This window comes from Macrobrachium nipponense, chromosome 41, assembly GCF_015104395.2.
Source record: "Macrobrachium nipponense isolate FS-2020 chromosome 41, ASM1510439v2, whole genome shotgun sequence".
Classification (NCBI taxonomy): Eukaryota; Metazoa; Arthropoda; class Malacostraca; order Decapoda; family Palaemonidae; genus Macrobrachium; species Macrobrachium nipponense.
In genome coordinates this window covers 52,222,020-52,236,556 of record NC_061102.1, presented here as the reverse complement: position 1 = coordinate 52,236,556, position 14,537 = coordinate 52,222,020, and the positions used below count along the sequence as shown (strand labels likewise).

The following is a 14,537-nucleotide window of genomic DNA, read 5'->3' as shown; positions in this document are numbered from 1 at the left end:
CGTCCTTCGTTAGTGACCGAGGTTATCTTTGATTTTGCCTAATGTTTATTTTCCTCACAGAGAGAGAGAGAGAGAGAGAGAGAGAGAGAGAGAGAGAGAGAGAGAGAGAGAGGCGTGGCCTGTCAATTTATACAAGTTCTTCCTAGAGACATCTAAGAAACTTGAGGGCTGCCCAAGACCAAGGTAGAGCACTGGTAAATTTATTTTTATACAGTAAACCATAACGAATTCCATATCATACGGATATAAATTGCAAAAATTAATTACGGGTTCAAAGTGTCAAGAAGTATGACGTAATGAGTTTTTTTTTTTTTTACCGTCTACAGATAGTGTTACATCTCACGTCTTCCAACAGCCCCAAATAACTCTTATTTATATAACGCGACTTACATTTTAAAATATACATTCTTTAAATATCCATTGACCTTTGGAGTCGTGTAGAATTCTTTCGCCATCCTAATTCCAGTCTAAGCACGTATCCTTATTTTTAAAAAGAACAGACCAAGCCATTCTCTCTCTCTCTCTCTCTCTCTCTCTCTCTCTCTCTCTCTCTCTCTCTCTCTCTCTCCCCTAAGCCAATAGCCCATTATTTTGATGGCTGATTTATCAGACAAGAAAATATTTTTGTTATTAGTGCCGTACCCAGAGGATATCATTGCGATGATGTAATGGAACCCAGCGAATTCTAACTCGCTCATGTAAATATTGGGCAATATTACGAGCTATTTCGAAAAATGAACATATGTATGAAATGGTCTGTGCTTTATCAAATTTTAACGACGCTATCCCAATTTAGTTCCGACCTCGACGTACGAATGGTTGAACAGATTAACTGGGATATAAGTATTGGTGTAATGGAAAACTTTATGCCTCTCTAGAGTTAAACATCATTGTAAGATAAAGCAGGATAAGGTTAAGTGGGATAGACAAAAGCCCGTTAACCAGATTGGGTGAAAGGATACACCAGAAGTCAGAGAGGAAAACAGAGAAGGCTACACAGTGCGAAAGAGCGAATGTGGACCAGAACCAGTTGATGTTTTCGTGGTCGGTCATTAAGGACTCCCTGTTTTAATGTCACGAGACATTCTATGTATTCTTAAACCTTTTTTTTTTTTTAACTTATTCTGTTCCTCATATGAAGCCTCTACTCCTAACTGAACCAGTCAGGTACAGCTCCAAATAGAACCAGTCAGGTACAGGCTCCTTATAAAACCAGTCAGGCCCAGCTCTTAATAGAACTATACTCTGTTTTTTTCCATCTGTCCACATGCTTTTGGTGTTCGCGCATGGTAACACTGCGTCCCGGTCTTTAAATAGTAATGCTATGTGTAAGTTTTAGGTAAATAAAAGGACATCTGGGTGTACATTTGCAACTGAAAAGTCTTTCAATAATTTACTGTATGCGAATTACACCGTTAATATTCGAAATAGGATATTTTTATTATTATTGAATGTAAGCTGCCTTTTCGTGGTGGCGAATGGAACAGCCAGACGCAGTGACAGAAAAATTGCCTCTCTCGCTGTTCACTACAGCAAGATGTCAACTTTATTGGACCACACCTACTCTGCTACTAAGCTATGTGTTACTTCATTACATGTAAGTATATTAGTATATACTTATAATTTTTATAAAGTGCGTTTTAGCACTTTTCCCGTCACTGCTTCTGGCTGTTCCATTCGCCACCCTGAAGAGGCAGCTTACATTCAACAATAATAACAATATCCTATTTCGAATATTAACGGTGTAATTCACATACAGTAAACTATTGAAAGACTTTTCAGTTTCAAATGTACACCCAGATGTCCTTTTATTTACCTACAACTTACACAAACCGTTACTATTTAAATCCCGGGACGCAGTGTTGCCATGCACGAGCACCACAGGCATGTGGATAGATGGAAAAAAACAGAGTATAGTCAGGTACAGCTCCTAGTAGAACCAGTCAAGTACAGGTATTAATAGAACCAGACATAGGCTCCTAATAGAACCAGTCAGGCCCAGCTAATAGAACCAGTCAAGTACGGCTCCTAATAGAACCAGTCAGGGTATGGCTCCTAATAGAACTGGTCAGGTACAGCTCCTGATAGAACCAGTCAGGTACAGCTCTTGATAGAACCAGTCAGGTACTGCTTTTAATAGAATCAGTCAGCTACAGCTCCTAATAGAACCAGTCAGGTACAGTTCCTGATAGAACCAGTCAGGGTAATGTTTTTAATAGAACCAGTCAGGTACAGCTAATAGAACCAATCAGGTACAGGCTCCTAATAGAACCAGTCAGGTACAGCTCCTAATAGAAACAGTCAGGTACAGCTCCTGATAGAACCAGTCAGGTACAGCTAATAGAGCCAATCAGGTACAGGCTCTTAATAGAACCAGTCAGGTACAGCTCATAACAGAACCAGTCAGGCACAGCTCATAATAGAACCAGTCAGGTACAGCTGCTAATAGAAGCAGTCAGGTACAGCTCCTGATAGAACCAGTCAAGTACAGCTAATAGAACCAATCAGGTACAGGCTCTTAATAGAACCAGTCAGGTACAGCTCATAATAGAACCAGTCAGGCACAGCTCCTGATAGAACCAGTCAGGTACAGCTCATAATAGAACCAGTCAGGCACAGCTCATAATAGAACCAGTCAGGTACAGCTAATAGAACCAATCAGGTACAGGCTCTTAATAGAACCAGTCAGGTACAGCTCATAATAGAACCAGTCAGGTACAGCTCATGATAGAACCAGTTAAGCACAGCTCATACTAGAACCAGTCAGGTACAGCTAATAGAACCAATCAGGTGCAGGCTCTTATTAGAACCAGTCAGGTACAGCTAATAGAACCAATCAGGTGCAGGCTCTTATTAGAACCAGTCAGGTACAGCTAATAGAACCAATCAGGTACAGGCTCTTATTAGAACCAGTCAGGTACAGCTAATAGAACCAATCAGGTACAGGCTCTTATTAGAACCAATCTGGTACAGCTCTTGATAGAATCAGCCAGGTACAGCTCCTAACAGAACCAGTTAGTTACAGCTCCTTATCATAGTATTAAAACCCGCGGAACTGATTGGCACTTGATATTGGAGTTTTATTTCCAAGTTTATAGCCTGGGCGGTTATGCTCTCATAAACTGCGCTCACACATGCAACTTCTTTTTCATTTTTATTCTATTTTTATTAATTTTCATTTATTTTATTATGTTATTATTTTTATTTTTATTTTTTAATGTTTTTTCATATTTATAAGTTTTTCATTTTTAATATTCTTGTATAATTTTAATTTTTTTCTTTTTACTACTGTTTTTTCGTAATATGCGGTTTCCAGTAAGTCCTTATTTCTTCTTTGCATTCTACCTCTTGCATACTCTCCAAGGAGGATGTGGAATAAGGAAATAATTTATATAATTTTACATTATAGTCTCTTTGTTTTCGTTAATTTTAGTATGATAGTTTATTAATCGATAATTTGTCCTTATACTATTCTTTGAAAGTTTTAATTCAGTGCTCTTGAAACATTTACAGCAAATAAATCTAGAAATTTGATAAGACAAAACATACTCGATGTATTTCTTGCCTTATTTTTCGTCCAGTTGCCTTTTGCATATTTCTATCTCCACTTTTATTCCTGTCACTCTTCCCCATTTGTACCTCACCTTTACAACACCAGTATATTTGTCTGTTTGTTGATTATGACAAGCACACGTGCCCACCATACGTTCTCAGGATGTTAATTCCCTGACCTGCTCAGTTTAACTCACAAATCTAATTACCGTCAGTAAAAGTCTTCGTGGCTCATAATCCTAAGCTCCTTTCTTTGGGTGGATGCCGGAATCGGCTTGGTTCATCGTCTGGAGGCGCCGCGCACTTGTTGGCGAGGCTGACATCCTTATAAAACCAGTATGAAGCTTTGAGGAGAGCCCATCCTCCCACAATGTTATGTCCATCAAATGTGGAAACGATACAGGCGAGAGGCTTGACGCCGAACCATGAAACTTCCATATTGTGCTATTCTGGGTTGGGAATTGGGTACTGTTTCCGGTCTGGCAGCTTAGCTAGGCTTGTAGACGAGTATGGCCCCCAAGGATCTCCTTCCTCCGGTGATATGGAATGGGTGACCATCATGTCTAATTCATTCAAACCATTGTTGAAATCTTGCATCGCTGAGTGACTTCATTTTTTAATTACTTCATGGCCGATGCAAAACTGCGCCCTGATCACCAAGTAAGGAAAGATTTTTATTGCAATCTTCACCCTTTCAACCTGCATCAGTTATACCACTGATAAATATCGTGTGGAGTGGAATAAGAATATACCTCAGACTTGTGATATTCCCATATTGTTTTTCTGTGATATTTGCAAAAAGTGCATTTAGTAATTTTTAAGAGAAAACGTTCCAATTTTACCTTTATTTAAAATTACTGTAACTAATCTTCATCTAAAGTTACTATAACTAATCTTTAAAGTTACTGCAACCTAATTTAAGCATGTTGTCATGTCAAAAGCAATTCTCTTGTAAGTTCAGTACTATACTCTTGTAAAAAGAATAAATGTTTGCCCTATAGTCTCCAAGACTCCACAGTAAGAGTACGTCCAGGTGAAACCTATAGTGATTGTTTCTCTTCCCTGCACTTTCGAAGCTGTGAGATCCTCATTCTGCATGATGGAAGCAGCGCCTAGGCTATTTTTCGTAAAAAGGGAGGACACAGTCCAGCTCCTATCCTTGTCCCAAGTCAGAAGATCTATAACTAAATATCTTCTTTCCTTTATAATGGTAGTTCACCCATATCTTTTATGATTTTTGTTACTGTTTACGATGGCAGATTGTGAGATTGGTGTTTACTATATCTTTTGGACTGAAAAACTTTTAATATTTATAAAAGGCCTTCAAGAATAAGATGGAAAGATGAGTTTTAAGACAAAGGCCCCTGTAGGCTTGCTCCATATCAACATGGATGTATCGTCTGAATGATAATTATAATAATTAAAATAATGGTATTAATAACTACCCATGCTGATAAGTTCCATGTCTCCATCTCGATTCTTAGTTTGATGATTCTCTCTCTCTCTCTCTCTCATGAAGTACACGTCAACGTTAAGCTCTTTTGTAAATATGAATAAAAAGTGTGCCGTATTTTTAAACAAGTAGGTACTGTTTATCTTGATAGCCCCAAAGACCTTATTTAAAATCTCAAGTAATAAATTCATTGGAATTCCACCAAAACGTATTCTCTCTCTCTCTACATACACACACGCACACACACACCCATGTATATGCGTGTGTGTGTATATATATATGTATATATATATATATATATATATATATATATATATATATATATATATATATATATGTGTGTGTGTGTGTGTGTGTGTGTGTGTGTGTGTGTGTAATATTTTTTTAGCATTATCGTCTTTAGTTTTCTTACACGGTTCAGTAGTCACACAAATATCTCCTCTCCTCCATTGTCACACGATTTCCAACATCGCCGAAGCTTACCTGACAACGCTTACAAACGCATCCATTATGAAAGCGATCACATGACGTAATCTTAAAGCTCCACTCACCTTGACGTTCATGAGGATTTTGTTAACTTGTATTTATTGAGTTTACTTATGGTTTTATTGAATCGAGTTTTTTGTTTTAAGAATTTTGTTTCTATTGCCTTGTCGTTATAATGAATATTGTCGTCCAAATTTTACCTACGATTGGAAGATCACTATGAGGACTATGTTTATATATATATCTATATCTATATCTATATATATATTATATATATATATTATATATTAATAATATATATATATATATATATATATTATATATGAATTTATGTGCATATTACTTATATGTACGTGTGTATGCGCATGCGCAAGCGAATAGTCGGAATAAAAGGGAGCATATCTCCATAAAAGTGATTTAGTGAAGAGGTGAAATTGCTCCCGAGACGAAAATTGATTCTTTTCTCTCCTTTAATCCAGTTGCGTTCAATTTCCTTCGGTCGCACGGTGCGGAAAACGAACTCAGTAAATTGGATAATCCAGTGTTGAACTTTGAGACTTAGAGAAGATATTCTCTTGGGAGTTTGGTTCATTTTCATGGGATCCCGACAGTTTCTCTCTCTCTCTCTCTCTCTCTCTCTCTCTCTCTCTCTCTCTCTCTCTCTCTCTCACACACACACACACACACACGGGCATCTGTTTTACACACGAACATCATACATACACTATATATATATATATATATATATATATATATATATATATATATATATGTGTGTGTGTGTGTGTGTGTGTGTGCGTGTGTGTCTAGCCTGTCGCAACCCTGGCTTGGGAAAGCAGGATGCTACTAGTAAAAAAAAAGAAAGAAAAAAACAAAAAAAAAGTCTCTTCCATTACGGAAAAACAAACTGAGAAGTACAGCATAAATTATACAAGAGAAATAACAGAGCCAGACGAGTTACGACATTCTAAACTTTGTGTGACCAATCATTTTGTACCTCTGCTAAACTCCGAAGTTTGAACGATTCAACGTCGTGACTAGACAAAAAAAATGATGAAAAGTCTGCCTAGTTTGAGCAAAAGCGAGAAAATATCTGGACGATTTTTCTATGATTCGGTCACAACTGTGCTGTGTTGAATATTACAAAAGGAAAAGGCGAGACTTTGAAGATCAGAATGCAAAATATGATCCTATTAGTACTAAGACTTGGAATATGTTTAATGGAAGTCATGCTGGTATGTAACAATTCAGGTTGCGAAACGGTTGAGAGAGAGAGAGAGAGAGAGGCGTGGGGTTGTTCTTGAGAGCGTCAATTCTGCCATAATTAAGTAAGGAGGTGTAGTGCATGTTTATTTAAGATGAATAGTACACGGAAATACATGGAATTCGCTTAAACCACTTTAATTTCTGCTCTCGCGTCAACGCTTTGTTGACGTTGTTATTCTGACTGTAAATATTTGAGTTTCCGGTTTTCTTTTCCGTTTTCAGTTACCCCGTAGGAGGATAGTGCCGTCAGTGGAGACCTCATGCGGTACACTGTAGGCATTACTTAAAGTTCCTTAGCTGCAACTACTTTCGTTACTTTTACTGTATTTCCTTTCATATTCTCTTTCTCCATCTTACTTTCCACCCTCTCTTAACACTTGATTCATAGAGCAACTGCTTTGAGGTTTTCCTCCTGTTACACCTTTCAAGCCTTTTACTGTCAATTTCCATTTCAGCGCTGAATGACCTCATAGGTCCCAGTGCTTGGTCTTTGGCCTAAATTCTATATTCAACTATATTCCTTTCGTTTTCAGTTACGACGTTTTGAGGAGTTTATTTTCAAAGGAAGATGTAATTCTGAATTTGAATAAGATTATTTAAAATCTTAATTCTTCTTTTATACGTTGATAAAAGCGCCTCAGTGGCGTGAGGTATGGTCTTGGCCTGCCACCTAGGTGGCCGCGCGTTCGATTCTCGGGCATTCTACTGAGGGGTGAGAGATGTGTGTTTCTGATGATAGAAGTTCACTCTCGATGTGGCTCGGAAGTCACGTAAAGCCGTTGGTCCCGTTGCTTAATAACCACTGGTTCCATGCAACGTAAAAACACCATACAAACAAATAAACAAAAACAAACAATATACGTTGATAAATATGTTCGTATAACGGTGATGATACTAAAAACTTTCAACAGTGTCCCCTTTCTCTTTAAACCGTTTCCCATGTTCTCAAAGAAAACGTACGTTTTCTTTTAAATAATCCTCCAAGAAAGTAAACGACGGTTTCAAGTTACTCCTCCATCAAGGATGATGGTATCACGTTGCTGTGCTACTAGTTTCGATTGCACTTGCTTGCAAGATGACGCTTTCCGTTACGCCACAACGCAAAAAACGTAATGTGACGCGGAGAGGTGCCAGGTGATGGGGGGTGGGGGTTAGGGGGGATGTTCAGTTCGGGCCAGGTGGTTGTTTGAAACCATGATACGTTTAAATGACTTGCCTGCATGAACATCATTCCTATCAGATGGATCTGGAGAGACTCCGGGAATTACCGACGGCGTTCGTCGTGAACTTGAGTTCTTATAACGCGCTGTTACCTGAATGGTAGTGACTATAGTAGATTCACATCAACCGTGCATTTGATGTCTAGGCCAGTCCCGTACGACGCTCCTGATTGGCTGTTGATAAGCCAGTCACAGGGCTGGAAACTCTCAGTCTCTCTCGAGAATTCACATAGGCAGGGTGTGTGTTCCTCCTCTCCTGAGGGATACGTCTTTCAAACGTATACCTCAGGAAAGGTGGAACACACATCCTACCCATGTGAACTCTCTCGAGAGAGACTGAGAGTTTGCAGCCCTGTGATTGGCTTATCAACAGCCAATCAGGAGCGTCGTAAGGGACTGGCCCAGACATCAAATGCACGGTTGATGTGAATCTACTATAGTAGCTATTGTCTTGATATTGACGTTTGATATACAAGGAAAGTTCGTCAGGAGGAGTTGACCATTAGTCTTGTAAAAACTACAGGACGTGAAAAGCTGAAGAGACGCTGCCATTCAGCCATATCAGCAGTTGCTATCTGTCATTTTTAATTATTGTCATTTTGTTTCATGTTTTTATGCAGCTCAGTCTAGATATTCAATATTCAAACTAATGGCTACGTGGGAATGCATTATCGAGGGACTTGAAAGATACTGATTATTGTAATAGATAACCATAGAGTTTGGTGAGGACAATATGGAATGTGATCACGATTCTACTTGAACAAATCAGTATTGAATTTTCCATGATAACTGTAGCACATATTAGTGTCTTGAAGTGTTCGTATTTATATGTACAAACAAACATATGTATACAGAAATTATGTATGAAAATTCGTGATGTACCTAAGTCTACGGGCATAACCAGCCTCGTTTCACGGGCAGAACCAGCTCCGTTTCCGGGAATCCCTTCTCACCTCCACCCCCTTCAGAGTGGTGGGGGGGAGGTAGGATGGAACCCCATTATAAACCGTCTTATGGGTCCCCACCATAACCTTGCCAAGTTTGATGCTCATCGGACCAGCCTTTTGGCCGTGATTGAATGACAGACGGACGGACCGACATTACGCCCATTATAGTAAGATATTTTTGATTGATATAATAGTACATATTTGCAAATAAACAAAAAACTTTCGTGGCTCGATATGGCACGGAGTCAGCCCCGTCCATCAAATTAATTTCGGCATTTATATTTGTGAAATTAGGTTATGGCTCGTATGATGAAATCATGCCGGCTTAGATAAGAATGCTTTCATTGTTATTGATATAGTATCGAAAGAATGAAATGGCCTCGACGCTGCAAAGGCTGTCGACGAAATTGTTTAAAAAGTTTATTCGTGATTTTAATTTCAGTATAGGATATGGTTGTTTGGAATCTATGAAAGGCCTATATTCCAGTATCTAATGTCCCAGCTTACAGCCTCCTCCTTTTTAAATTGCGAGACTATTTATGAGCAGCGGATATCAATGAACTTGAAGGTGAGAAGTCGAAAAAGAAAAATCGAGGACCCCCTGGTCCCATTTAGTGTCACCGCATTGCAATATTGTAATTGGAATAATTGGAACAACGAGCAAATTTATCGCTAATTGTGTCAGCGTAATTGATGTTGCCGTGGTCCAGTTTCGAGTAGCGTGGAAATATAACGGGAAACCGGCGTGTTGCATTTATGGTTGGAAATGTAAAGCAGACTGTTTTCGCAAATGACTGATAATTATTGTAGGTTAAACTCGTGTCACCAAACAGTTTTCATGACGGGAGTGATGTCGCCACCTTCTGCTGCCGGTATGGGCAACTGCTGTGTTCAATTTTATAGATTTCAATAAGCATGTCCTGATAATTTATAGGAAGCAGATGGTGGCTATTTTCTGTGCTCTCTCTCTCTCTCTCTCTCTCTCTCTCTCTCTCTCTCTCTCTCTCTCTCTCTCTGCTCATAGAACATTTGATTTGTATCCACTCTTTGATGATATGGTTAGGAACATCTTGAAAGTGGAATAGGACAAACAGAGAGAGAGAGAGAGAGAGTCAGTCTATAAGAATATCCAGTCATTTTAATGTGATAGAGCAAGGAAGTATTCCGTAAGGGCTAAGGTAGGACCGTAAATACCTTGTCTAAACAGTCATATTATTATTATTATTATTATTATTATTTTATTATTATTATTATTATTATTATTATTATTATTGGTCATGTATGTTTAGGTTATAATGGAGTCCTTCAGTTGTCACGTGGTATTTTTTTTATTAAATTTTTAATATACATTCGTATTTTTTGCATAGAGTATACACCTACTGAATAAGTGTATATCATCCAGTTGTATAGGTTTCACTTGAGTTTTCGCTTTGCTCATTTGTTTTTATATATATATATATATATATATATATATATATATATATATATATATATATATATAAATTCTATGTTAATATATACATATATATATATATCCTATATATATATTATATATATATATATATATATATACACACCTTTCTGTTTTCCAATCCACAAATGTGTGGATGTTCGTCTTTTATTCATGCGTATTTTGTATCGGTTCACTTTGATTTTCGTTTGCTCATTTGTTTTGTTTATATATATATATATATATATATATATATATATATATATATATATATATATATATATTATATTTTATATACATATATATATATGTATATATTATAACATATACATATATATGTATATATATATATATACATATTATATATATTATATATATATATATATATATATATATATACACATTTCTGTTTTTCCATCCACAAATGTGTGGATGTTCGTCTTTTATTCATGCGTATTTTTTTTCCTGAAATACAAAGCATATTTGTTTGTTGTCCTTCGCTTAGGTATGCATGTGTTTGTTTTGAAAAGCATGTGTGTACGTTATCTAGTAATGTTTAATTTGTACTGGTGGATTTATTATTCGGAAAGGCATTGTAATTGTATTTGCAGTTCGTATTTGTTATTCGTTAGCCGGTGATGTATGTGACGGCATTTGGTCGCAGTGCAATAATACCTTTCGGATTTCCGACTTGAAACATTATTGCGGGTAAATGTCAGACTAGGTTATGTTTGTCAACGTTAATGTTATACGCAGTGACAGCCTCCATCAATTACTTTAGCAGCAGCAGCAACGAAATACGCAACGTTATTGTACATCAAAGGTAATCCTGAAATTAGAGACGTGATGGCCCATCGAGTGTAATTCTAACCACCACGACTCGTCGCTTTTGGATGAAATAAAAACCAGCCTAAAATTCAAACCGAATTAATCCAAATCATTTGCATAGTTCGGTGACTACGTTTAATTTTTTTTTCTTTCTTTCTTTTTTTTGACTGTACAAATTATCTAAAAGTCTGGAATTACCTGTTGTCCATTTTATTTAACGGGAAGCAAGTTTCTGTTTCAGAAAAATAACTAATATTTAAATATAGTATTTAGACCCTTCCATTCTTTCAGAGGTCGTAATTTTTCCTTTGATTGGTGTAATTATGAAGGGAGATCAACACTTGAAGTAGAATATTTTCTAGAAAAAAGGTCTTCACGGGTTGATGAAACACTGCCGACCATCAGACGTGCAAACGTATACATACAGATTTACAAACAGCGTACTATTCGCATATTTCCCAGTGCATGAATGAATGAGTGTTTTATATACACATACCTTGATTGCCACAACGTCTTCCACTAGCTCTTGTGATGAATATCAACAGACAAATATACAAAACGGGCTAATTTCATTTGTCGTGTATTAAAATTCCAATCAAATACTCTGATACGTTTATTAGTTTACGTGAATAATCTTCTTACAACCTTAAGTTCTTCGTTGGACGAGTGGTCTACGTGCTCGCCCACTGATTCGGTAGTCGTGAGTTCGACTCCCCGCTCTGCCAACGTGGAATCAGAGGAATTTGTTTCTGGTGATCAGAAATTTATTTCTTGATATAATGTGATTCGCGTCCCACAATAAGCTGTAGGTCCCGTTGCTACGTAAGAAATTGGTTCCTAGTCACGTATAAAATATCTAATTCTTCGGGCCAGTCCTAGAGGAGCTGTTAATCAGCTTAGTGGTCTGGTTAAACTAAGATAGACCTACAACCTTAGACTGTCATGATTTTCTGGCAGTTGTGCATGTTTAGTAAAGTTCACACAGCGTGATAATATTACTGACGTCCCTATTTCATATTTTTTAATGGAGAAACACTAGACTTCATGGACAAGCGATGACTACTCGTATGGCGTTTGCCAGAGTATTCACAGGTGGTAGGTATGATGTATTTATTCAGCTAGCTCTGCGCCGGCATGTGGTTTTACACCAAGCGTGACATAGTGTTGAAGGGGTTCAGATCTTGACCATTCACAGCGTTTGGTGGTTTTATATTCCACATCAGAATTCCTACACCAAAACTTTCTGTGGTCAGTAAATCGTTAAAATCTGAGGTTGTAAGAAAGTCTAGTATTACATCATTGATTGTTGAGCAAGAAACAGCAGTTACATAGATTATTATTCACGTAAGCTGATAGCGTATCAGGGTATTTCGAAATTTTAATAAACGACAATGAAATTAGCCTGTTGGGTGTATTTGTCTGTTGATATTCATCCCAAGACGGTGGGAGAATCAAGGTATATATATATATATATATATATATATATATATATATATATATATATATATATATATATAACATTCATTCATGCACTGGGAAATATGCGAATATTATGCTCTTTGTAAATCTGTATGTATGTTTGCACGTCTGTTGGTCGGCAATGTTTCATCAGCTCGTTAAGGCGTTGTAGTTTTCGTAACGCAGGTTAAGTAGGTCGAATCCTCTCCAACTTTTGAGGGAAATTATGCAAAGCTCTGTTCGAGAGAGAAGAGAGAAGAAAGAGAGAGAGAGAGACGAGAGAGAGAGAAGAAAGAGTATGAGAAAGATAGAGATAGAGAGAGAGAGAGAGAGAGAGTGAGTAGTCTTAAAGGCGCTTATATTTACATTTATGTTAATGTTTGTTAATTTTGTAAATCTACGACGTAAACGACTGGTTATTTACTTTAGTTTGGGAAGTAATTCATACTTTAAAGATGTGCCACTGGCTGGTTGCAAGGTTTGTCTATTTTGTAGCAACCGATCTAAGTATTCTAAGCAGGTAACTGTTGTCATCAATCTCTATTATCCATAGTCTGTTAGGAGTAAACTTTCGTAACCGCTCCAAAATTAAACATGAAATGGACGGTTGATTTCCGTTGAATTCCGTTATTTTTGAATGACATACATCAGAATTCGTTTGGTACAACATAAAATCGGTAGGTATTGTGGTTAACCTTGTCTCTTAATGATACATTATTATTATAACTAGAATTTTGTGTGTGAGATACTTATAAGTGATCATGCACGATTCATGTAAGAACCAGTCCAGTGGAACCCATCTTTTGTAATCATCTTCAATCGCAGAAAGTGGTCTTCAGGAATTTAACTTGGAAGCTTCTATTCTCACGCAAGCCATTAAATGCTTGTACGTTAGGCAATTTTGGCTTCCCAATCGTCCTCTCTGGGACGTAATACTAAGCATTATAAGAAATAAATGAGATTTATTCATAGTCTTGAAGATTCGCCATGGTATGTGTTCCTGCGTTGTAAATAACCTGTAAGAAAAATTACCCTCTCCTGGTTCCCTCATTCCACTCTCTTGAATGTCCATAAATAGGTTCATTTGAGGTATGTTTATATCAGTTATACCCCGTAGGGTGGGACAGTGCCGTCAGTACACCTCATGCGGCGCACTGGAAGCATTACTTAATGTTCTTTACAGCGTGCCTTCGGCCCCTAGCTGCAACCCCTTTCGTTCCATTTACTGCATCTCCTTTCATAATTCTCTTTCTTCCATCTTACTTTCCATCCTCTCCTAGCACTTGATTCATTGTGCAGCTGCGAGGTTTTCGTCCTGTTACACTTTTCGAACTCTTAATGTCAATTTCCGTTGCAGCGCTGAATGATCTCATTGGTCTCAGTAGTTGACCTTTGGCCTAAAATCTGTATTCAATTCAGTTCATATATATCACCTGAGAGTTGCATTTTAACCCTTTTTGTTCGTGTTGTTGGATTGTCTGTGTGTGTGTTTGTAAGAGAGAGAGAGAGAGAGAGAGAGAGAGAGAGAGAGAGAGCTTGCTTTTGGTTTAAATGTAAGCTTCTTAGAGCATTTTTGACCTTTGTCAGAACTTGACGCGGCGCGTACCAGGTCACTCGACAACCTCTTTGGTAAATGAAACAGTGAAAAGCAGTCTTAAACAGCAGTTGTAAATAACATGTTCTTGCGTAGTCATTAGTAATAATTTAAAGTGATATATATATATATATAATATATATATATATATATATATATATATATATATATATATATATATATATATATATATATATAATGTGGGAGGATGTTTTAAGTGATACCAAGAGTTTGATTCCGCTGTAATTTCTTGGAGTCAGTCCGTTTCCTTAAATAACAATTG

The 14,537-nt window shown here is 37.2% G+C and overlaps 1 protein-coding gene across 13 annotated transcripts in view; it reads left to right on the top strand.

The window, feature by feature from the left end:
* LOC135212763 (protein quick-to-court-like) overlaps window positions 1-14,537 on the top strand; it is a 312,189-nt gene that overhangs the window by 252,176 nt on the left and 45,476 nt on the right. The gene's annotated exons all lie outside the window — the stretch shown is intronic.